The 8357-nt window shown below is 44.4% G+C and overlaps 1 long non-coding RNA gene across 1 annotated transcript; it reads left to right on the forward strand.

Moving 5' to 3' along the window:
* Nucleotides 1–660: 660 nt before the first annotated feature.
* Nucleotides 661–2952, forward strand: LOC126062528 (uncharacterized). Its single transcript, XR_007514082.1, has 3 exons — nucleotides 661–743; nucleotides 984–1110; nucleotides 2090–2952. It is a non-coding gene; the product is annotated as an uncharacterized LOC126062528 (long non-coding RNA).
* Nucleotides 2953–8357: the final 5405 nt, after the last annotated feature.

An 8357-nucleotide genomic window follows, 5' to 3' on the forward strand; every position in this document is an offset into this window, starting at 1 on the left:
AGTTTATTCTCTCACAGTTTAGGAGGCTAGAATTCCGAATTCAGGATGCTGGTTTTAGGGGAAGGCTTTCTTTCTCTGTGTGCTCTGGAGGAAAGTCTTTGTCTTTTTGAGCTTCTGCTCCTGGGTGATCTTCATCTGGCTTGGCACCTCTCTTCCTGCATCTTTGCTTGATGGCTTGCATTTGATCTCTTTTATATCTCAAAATAGATTGCCTCAAAATACACCCAACACTGATCCTGCCTCATTATCATAACAAAGACAACCCATTTCCAAATGAGTTTATAAACACAGGCATAAAGGTTAGGATTTACAACACAAATTTTGGGGGGGACTCAGTCAGTCCATAACAATGGATTTCCAGAAAAGCTATTGTTTTCCTGATAAAAAGGGACAGATTTAGCTGGCCCTTTGCCCTTCTCCTTTCTTCTTGCCTGGAATGTAGCAGGATTCTTAAAGCTGAAGTAACCATATTGTGAGCACAAGGACAAAAGCCACAGGCTAAGGATGGTGGAGCAGAAAGACAGAAAGAGTCTGGGTTCCTGCTGGCATTGTAGAGTTCCACACTAACCCGGGACTGTCTACCTTTTTATTTCTTGTTACATGAGAACAATATATCCCTTATTAGTTTAAGTTTCCAATTGTTCACTTTTCTGTTATTTGCAGCAAATTCCCTTTCAACTGATACAACATTTAACCTCAGAGCATCTTGCTGGAACCCAGAGGATTTTAGATTCTATGAAAAGGTATTCAGTGAATTGAAAGTTGTCACTAAGGGGAGCAATTTTCTTTCCTCTCCATTCTGTCATTTTCCCATAAAACAGGAACATACATCCTCTTGGTAGTACTGGGAAGAAACCATTTGACTTTCTTTGTACCCTCGTCACTGGTTCCCCACTATGAGAAGAGTGACCTCTTGGCTTGGTGGGGATGGAAAAATGGTACCCAGTGTGCATTGCTCAGCTTGGCTCTGGCTTTCTCTCTAGGACTGACGACTGCAAGCAGCATGTGATCCCTTTGCTCCTGCTTCCTCCAGGCAATGAGCACCAGGGTGGGCCCAGCCCCTGCCTGGGAGGACTTCAATAGTCCAGCTGCTCTGCTGTGAGTGGGTGGGTAAGTTCAATTCAGGGGAGAAAGAATAGGAAGCCCATTTGGGCCTTGGGTCTATGCCACATCCTCCAGTCCATCTGGATCAGCAATAAAGCTGACATTTTAATCCCTACATGCCTCCTGTGACTATTTCTCAATTGGGTCAGAACTTGGAGAAATGAGGGATGTGATTAACTAGCACCCACAAACTCTAACATCTGTTGAATTCTTAGCCCCAGTAGGATAAGCAAAGGTTAGAAAAAAGCAATGGTTTAAAAAATTGATAATTATTAGATAGTACTTCTTATGTTGAGTGCTGTGTTGGAGGCTGGTTATACAATGTTATGTAAAACAAACATGGCCCCTGCCATCTTGGAGCTAAGAATCTACTAGGAGAGACAGACATCAAACACACAAATAAATGTACAAATATAAGTATTCAACTCTTTTAATAAAATTTTAATAAATGAATAATTGGATTGGGCACAGCACTCCTACTTATCCACACTCAGGGAGAGCTGCGTGTGGTGGCGCCACTAGTTAGCAAATTGTACCACAGCCACTGTGCTTAGGAAGACATAACAACGATGCTTACAATGGGCTGGCCTTTGGAATTGAACACAAAACAAAAAACCAAAACCACATTTTTTTAAAGTTACAAATTAATACATACTTATTATAAAAAGGCAAACAATACCGAGAAAAAATTAAAAGAAAAAAAAAAATCTTCCTTTTTCCCCCTCCAAGGTCACTTGGAAATAGGAATAATGGGTAGATGTATATCCTTCCAGAAGGATGGAAATAGGAATAATGGGTAGATGTATATCCTTCCAGAAGGATGCATACTTAACAGTAGGCTTCAAGAGGGCAGAGATGGGATCTGCCTCAGTCACTGCCGTGTCCTTGGTGGGTGCTCAGTAAATATTTGTTAACTGAATTAATAAGTAAGCAATCATCACACATAAATGCTCATATAAAGTTTTTTTTTTTTTCTTTTTCTAAGATCAAAAAGGGGATCATCCACTTTGGAGAGTGACATCTGGGGTCTTAAACGCTAGCAAGTGGCCATCTAAGATGCATCAATTGGTCTCAACCCACCTGGAGCACAGGAGAATGAAGAACACCAAAGACACAAGATAATTATGAGCCCAAGAGACAGAAAGGGCCACATAAACCAGAGACTACATTAGCCTGAGACCAGAAGAACTAGATGGTGCCCAGCTACAACTGATGACTGCCCTGATAGGGAACACAACGGAGAACCCCTGAGGGAGCAAGAGAGCAGTGAGATGCAGACCCCAAATTCTCGTAAAAAGACCAGACTTAATGGTCTGACTGAGACTAGAAGGTGGTCATGGGCCCTAGACCTTCTGTTGGCCCAGAACAGGAACCATTCCTAAAGCCAGCTAGCTGTTCACACAGGGATTGGACTGGACTATAGGATAGAAAATGATACTGGTGAAGAGTGAGCTTCTTCGATCAAGTAGACACATGAGACTATGTGGGCAGCTCCTGTCTGGAGGGAAGATGAGAGGGCAGAGGGGGTCCGAAGCTGGCTGAATGGACACGAAAATAGACAGTGGAGGGAAGAAGGGTTCTATCTCATTAGGAGGAGAGCAACTAGGAGTATATACCAAAAAAAACAAACCTACTGCCATCGAGTCGATCCCGACTCTTAGCGGCCCTATAGGACAGAGTAGAACTGCCCTATAGAGTTTTCAAGAAGTGCCTGGCAGATTTGAACTGCCGACCTCTTGGTTAGCAGCTGTAGCACTTAACCACTATGCCACCAGAGTTTCCAGGAGCATACAGCAGGGTGTATATAAATTTTTGTATGAGGCACTGACTTGATTTGCAAACTTTCACTTAAAGCACAATAAAAATTAAAAAAAAAAAAAGCTCTGATTGATGCCAAAAAAAAAAAAAAAGGGGGGGGGGTCATGCTATGCATATGTGCTTTCTGTCCTGTGCCTTGCTTTTTCTTCACTCAAAAACCCACAGTGTACATCCTTTCACATAATTTATCCATTCTCGGTGGATATTTAGGTTGCTTCTAAGGTTGAACTATTATGATGGTAACTGTTGTCATTTTTCTGAGCACCATTGCTGGGAGAGAAGAGCCCTAGGAATTTGTTCTTCTCTCCAGGAAACCCTTGGAATAATCCCAGACTGTAGCCTTGGTATCTCAGCCTTGGTAGAATTGCTAGATAAAATCCAGGATGACTATGTAATATTTGGCACATATCTACACTAAAAAATTTTCTGTTGTTTATCTGAAATTCTAATCAAATGGACATTTTGTATTTTTATTTGCTGAATCTGGGCTTCCCAGTTGTAATCCTGGATAGTGGGGCTGTGGGTAGGCGACCCATGCAGTAATGGAAGGAGCCCAAGGATCCTTGTTTCTGCTTTGTGGCTGAGAAAGCTCTGGAAAGTCTCTCCTAGTCCTGACCCTCCCCCCAGCATCCTGATTGTTCTCAGTGGGACCTGGATGTCCTGCAGCACCAGCCACCCGGGAACCAAGCTGAGCCTCCTTGTCTCCCATGTCGTAAGCAGTTTGTGCATCTCCTCTGCTGCACCTTTGCACAGGCCATTCAAGTTCATTTCCCTCCAGCCTGCCCTCTCCGTCCCCACTCACCCTCACTGGGCTTGGAGCACTCAAAGGGAACAAGGCAGCTGTAGATCTGGCCTTAAGGGGCCCACAGTACAGAACTAATGAGTCAATCAACTAACTGATCAAATACAACAAGTGGGACAGGAGAAGTGGGAATGCTATGAGAGCGTGTGGCAGTGTTTCCTTAACTGCCCTATTTAAAAATCCAACAGGGGCTTGTTGAAAATGCTATTCCTGGTTGGAATCAGAAATCTCCGGGAGTGGCGGGGCGGGGGGCAGGTGACTAACTTGGGGGCCTGGCCTAGTCTGGAGGCTTAGGGAAGACTTCTGCAGTGAAGGGACATCCAAGTTGAGGTCTTAAGACTCAGTAGGAATTAGGCAAGTGAGGGTCTGGGGCAGGGTAGGGGATTCAGGAGGGGAAAGAACATAAACAAATGCCGTGAGGAGGGAAAGAGCCTGGCTCATCTGAGGCCAGAGAAAAGGCCAATGTGATGTGGCCAGAGAGAGCCAAGAGAAGAAAGGGGTGAGTTGAGCCTGGAGAACGTAGGTGAAGCTGCATCTGACCAGGCCTTGCTGAGCTGGTTAAGAATTCAGTCTGAAAGCTATGAGAAGGCCATGGGGCAGAGACTGTTGCCCTCAGGCCAACTAAGCCTTTTTCAAATTCAAGCCCTGGTTTGCCTCCCTCCTCTGACACTTAGCTTCTGGAAGTCCCCACATTGACCCTATCCTCACACAACCCCTCTCCCACAATGTGGCGAAGAGCCACTCACTCACCCAACAGGGGTGGGGGGCAAGGAGACTGTGGCTTTTGAGAAATGGGTATGGGAGTTCACCAACAGAGTTAGAGAATTTCCATATTGGAAAAGTAACTTTTGAAAATAGTTTTTGTTACTGAGAAGATGCTATAAATGTTACAGTATGTGGAAGGCCTGCCATACCACACGTCCTCTCCTTGGGTGTGGGCTGGGCCTAGTGGCTTGCTTCTAATGAATAAAACATGACAACAGTGATAGGATGTCGCTTTTGAGATCAAGTTATAAAAGACTGTGACTTCTATCTTCCTTGTACTAGTGGGTGTGGCTCTTCTATGACTCTTCTCTCTTACTCGCTCTGATGAAGCCAGAGGCCATATTGTGAGCTGCTCTATGGAGAAGCCCATGGGCCAAGGAACTGAAGGTGGCCTCTGGCTAACAGCCAGCGAGAAATTGAGATCCTCAGTCCACCAGACCTGTGAGGAACTGAATTGTGCCAATGACCATGTGATGAGTTCAGAAGTGAATCCTTCCCATGCAACCTTGAAGTGACTGACTATGCCCAGCTAATTGCAGCCTAGAGGTCTCAGCTAGGCTGAACCTAGATTCATAACCTACCGAAACTGTGAGATAATAAATGTTGTTTTAAAACACTAAGTGTTGGGGTAATTTGTCATGTGGCAATAGATATCTACTACAAAGTATCATGTGGGAAAGACCCAGTACACTTGTCACCATCCTTACATATTTATTTACATACATTGAATCTTGGTGGGCACACTAATTTTGAAGTCTTCTTTATCACTTATTATGGGAGTGATATCATATGTCAGGGTCTGTGGTCTGTGTGTGGATCAGTTATGGTCTGGTCAGAAAACAGAAACCACCCCAGTTATTTTGTTGTTGTTAGGTGCCGTTGAGTTGGTTCTGACTTATAACGAGATTATGTACAATGGTTATTTTAACAGAAATTAATAGGAAGAATTGTATCAATAACCAGTGTGGTGTGCAGGGTGAAAACCACCAATAATCAAAATCACTCAGGAAATCCTGTGAACCATGAGGACCTGGGGTCTTAGGATCTCAAAAGCCAAGAATTATTTAGTTGTTTTGTTGTTTGTTGCGTTTTAGCTTCTCTTTCATTTCTTTGGTGGGCAGCGGAGGTGAAGAGTCTGTTTTGAACGGGAAAGGAGAGCTTTCTCTTTCTTGCTCTTTAATAAGCATGATTAGCTGAATGAGCTAGTTAAGTGTGAGCGTCAGAGTGCTACGCCATGGAACAGAAGCATTTTCCACGGTCCCATCAGTCATGCAGCTGTGGTGGTCGACAGCCTGATTTTCCATTGTGTCGATGTCTCAGTTTACGAAACCATTTCCCTATTGCGGTTCCCAGTTTTTGACCTTTAGAGAAAAGACTTCAGTGTACACATTTATGCAGATAATACTTGGCTTCCGTTTGAATTACTTCCTTGGAATAAGGTGCCAGGAATGAGATTACTGGGCCAAAGGGGGAGGAACAGTGTCTTAGTTATCTAGTGCTGCTATGACAGAAATACCACAAATGGATGGCTTTAACAAACAGATATTTATTTTCTCACAGTTTAGGAGCCTAGAAGTTCGAATCCTGGGTGCCGGCTCTAGGTGAAGGCTTTCTCTTCCTGTTGGCTTTGAGGAAAGTCCTTGTCTCTTCAGCTTGTTTCCTGGTTCCTTGGAGTTCTCCACGTGTTTTGGCATCTGTCTTATTCCATCTCTCCTCTGCTCACTTGTTTAATCTCTTTTATATCTCAGAAGAGGTTGACTCAAGATACATCTTACACCAATCCTGCCTCATTAACATTATGAAGACAACCCATTCTCAAATGGAATTATAAGCACAGGCATAGAGGTTAGGATTTACAATACATATTTTTGGAGAACAAAATTCAATCCAGGCTTTATGGCTTTTGCAAGGAATTGCTTTATTGCTTTCCAAAGGAGCTATACTACCAGTAACTCACCATCAACAATTTATAGTGTATGAGGGGCCAGCTTCAGGGTAACCTTGACCAGTTATTCACTCCTTGGAAATCAGCTTCCAGGCCTTTTAAAAAACCACCAGAAAGGGTTTAGAGACTAGGGAAGCGGTGGCCACTGCAGAGAGCCCAGGGCTGAGAAGTAGGAGGTTTGAAGGTCTAATGCCAAGGGAGTGAGCTGTTAACAGAATGGCCCTAGGTTCAAATTCTGATGTCACCACTGAATGACCCTGTACAAATCACTTAACCTTTCTGAGACATTAGTTTCTTCATCGGTAAAACAGAGACTATAGTAGTACTGAACCTCGTAGAGGTGAGATGAAGACTAAGTAAGTTATTACATGTTACATGATTAGATAGACCAGGGACTAACCAGTTAACCATTTGCCATGGAGTTTATTCTGATTTATGGCGACCACATGTACGGCAGAGCAGAGCTGCGCTCCATAGGATTGTCATGGCTGTGACCTTTTGGAAGCAGACTGTCAGGCGTTTTTTCTGAGGTGCCTCTGGGCAGGTTCAAACCGCCAACCTTTCATTTAGTAGTCAAGTGCTTAACCATCTGTACCACCCGGAGATCTCTATATACCAGGGACTAGCGCATGGTAAACATTCAAAAAATATGAAGGGCGATCATGATGACCATTCTAGTGACACTGGGCTCAGTTCCCATCTCTCAGCCCTGTTGTTCCAGTGGCTAACCATCTTTTCCTCTGGGGGTTCTACCAAGGCTCTCCAGTCTTTCCTGGGGAGCTTATTGTCTCTCTGAGGTTGAAGAAGTAATCTTGGCTTTGAGATATAGAGTCCAGTGGTCTTTGGATGCCCCCTTGTGGACAGCTGGCTCTCTTTTGCTTTCCCCAGCTAAAGGGAAAGCCAGCCCTGCATTATGCAAGAGATACAATGTGTGTTCAAGGCCTGGTGGCATAGTGGTTAAGAGCTATGGCTGCTAACCAAGAGGTTGGCAGTTCGAATCCACCAGGCACTCCTTGGAAACTCTACGGGGCAGTTCTACGGTGTCCTTATAGGGTCACTATGAGTCGGAATCGACTCAATGGCAACGAGTTTTATAATATGTGTGTGTGTCTCAGGGGTGGGTGAGGGTAGGAGAGGTATCCATTTCTGCAAATGTAGTAGTAGTAGTCTTTGCTGGCTAGGAAGGGGATGGGTCTATCTAGTTTATATACACATACAGATATACACAGATGGGATCTGTATGTGCTGGGGTGGATGTATGTACATGTGTACATGTGTATGTGTGTGTGCTTGTGTGTGTACACTTGATGTCACTCTTCTTGTCACAGGGTCTTACAGAGTTCACTTGAAAAGACGTGACTTGAGAAATGAAAACACTGTGTCGATGTGAGGCCATTATCGTGTATAATAACGTGTTCTCACTTTGTTTATCCGTTCACTCATTTGGACATTCAGTTCCACAGGTATTTATTGTCTACTACGTGCCAGATCTCCTGAGGGCTAGGGAGGCAATAGCGACGAAGGCAGAAGCTGTTTCTGCCCTTTCGCAGTCAAATGGGAGAGAGAAGCAAGTGAGTAAACCACTGTAATACAGATGAGTGGTAGAGATGCTGAGGGGAGGGAAGGGAGCCTGCCTGGAGGAGGTGACACTTGAGCTGAGCCATGAAACCCATGGGTGCTCTAACCCCACCTAAGGTTTGGAGCAGAGGGTATAGTACAAAGAGAACTCGTGGGGTTTTAGAAGCGCAGGTTTCTAACCCCAACTCCCTGAGCCAGTCCCTTTCTTTGGGCCTGAGATCCCTCCTGGGTTAAACCAGGTGTTTGGCTATGATGAAGTCCTTGGGTGGCACCAACAGTTAAGCACTTGGCTACTAACCGAAAGGTGGGTGGTTCAAATCCACCTAGGGACTCCTCAGAAGACAG

This window comes from Elephas maximus, chromosome 19 (genome assembly GCF_024166365.1).
Source record: "Elephas maximus indicus isolate mEleMax1 chromosome 19, mEleMax1 primary haplotype, whole genome shotgun sequence".
Lineage (NCBI taxonomy): Eukaryota > Metazoa > Chordata > Mammalia > Proboscidea > Elephantidae > Elephas > Elephas maximus.